Raw genomic sequence first — 1,033 nt, 5'->3', positions numbered from 1 at the left:
ATTTTGATTTCTGGCTTTCCCTTTTATCCAGCGAATCCCCGTCAGAATACAGAACCACCGCCCCACCCCCCCCCCCTGCCCGCCGTCCCCTCGAAGATCTGCAGTCTAACCTTACCTAGACCCTTTCCCTCACTTAAGCCCTCCCTTGCTTTGACACCCTATTCTTGGTTCTCTTCCTCTCCTGCTCATTCCTTCTCAGGCCCCTTTTCCTCTGGCCATTAAGTGTTTCCCATAGGGCTCCGACTTTGACCCTCAGAGTTCTCATGCTCCATACTTACACGGGGAACTGCCTGGGGGTTCTCAGAACTGCAGAATACCTTATTTGAGGTAAGCAAGCCCCCTTAACGGACCCTCACTAGCTCAGAGACATTTTTCTGCCTTGGTTGAATAAAATCAGCCCGCGGGGACAAAAAAAATAAAAAAATAAAATAAAGGGGAAAACTTCGTTAGGGAGACTTCCAGCTCCCTGCTCTGCTCAGGAGGTAGGGATCCTGACAGGAAAACCTTGTCAGGAGTCTCCATTGAAACCTCCTGGGTTTTGTTTTGTTCTGAATAGGAGCACGTGCCTTGAAAAGATAGGCACCCCTTGAGCTTGTTTTCTGGGACAGCCTCTTTATCCGAATCCACCTTAGACTGGAAGCGCCAAGTGGGCAGGACTACAAGCACCCAGTCCATGGAACAGCCCAGGCACCAGCCAGGCCCCGCCTTGGGCGGTTTGGGGGCCGTGGTCGCGTGCCGGGGGCTTCCGGAGTCCAGGTCCCGGAGGGGGCAGGCAAAGCGCGATGGCGCGGTGCCCTCGGCTGGGATAGCAGGAAACCGGGCACCAGCCGGCTCTGCGGAGAGGTGCCGCGCTCAGCCTAACTCCACCTCAAAGGGCAGACACGCGTTACACACTTAGGGCGGGACACAGGCGTTCCTTCCCGGTTCCACCCAAGCCCGTCGAGACCTTAAACACCCTCTCCGCCCAGAGGCCTCGGGACGGATCGGGGCGGGGTCGGGAGGGAGTCGGGGCGGGGTCGGGAGGGAGTCGGGG

The sequence above is a fragment of the Theropithecus gelada genome, chromosome 6, assembly GCF_003255815.1.
Source record: "Theropithecus gelada isolate Dixy chromosome 6, Tgel_1.0, whole genome shotgun sequence".
NCBI lineage: Eukaryota > Metazoa > Chordata > Mammalia > Primates > Cercopithecidae > Theropithecus > Theropithecus gelada.
The sequence above is the reverse complement of the archived record's forward strand: the minus strand, read 5'-3'. Positions refer to the sequence as shown.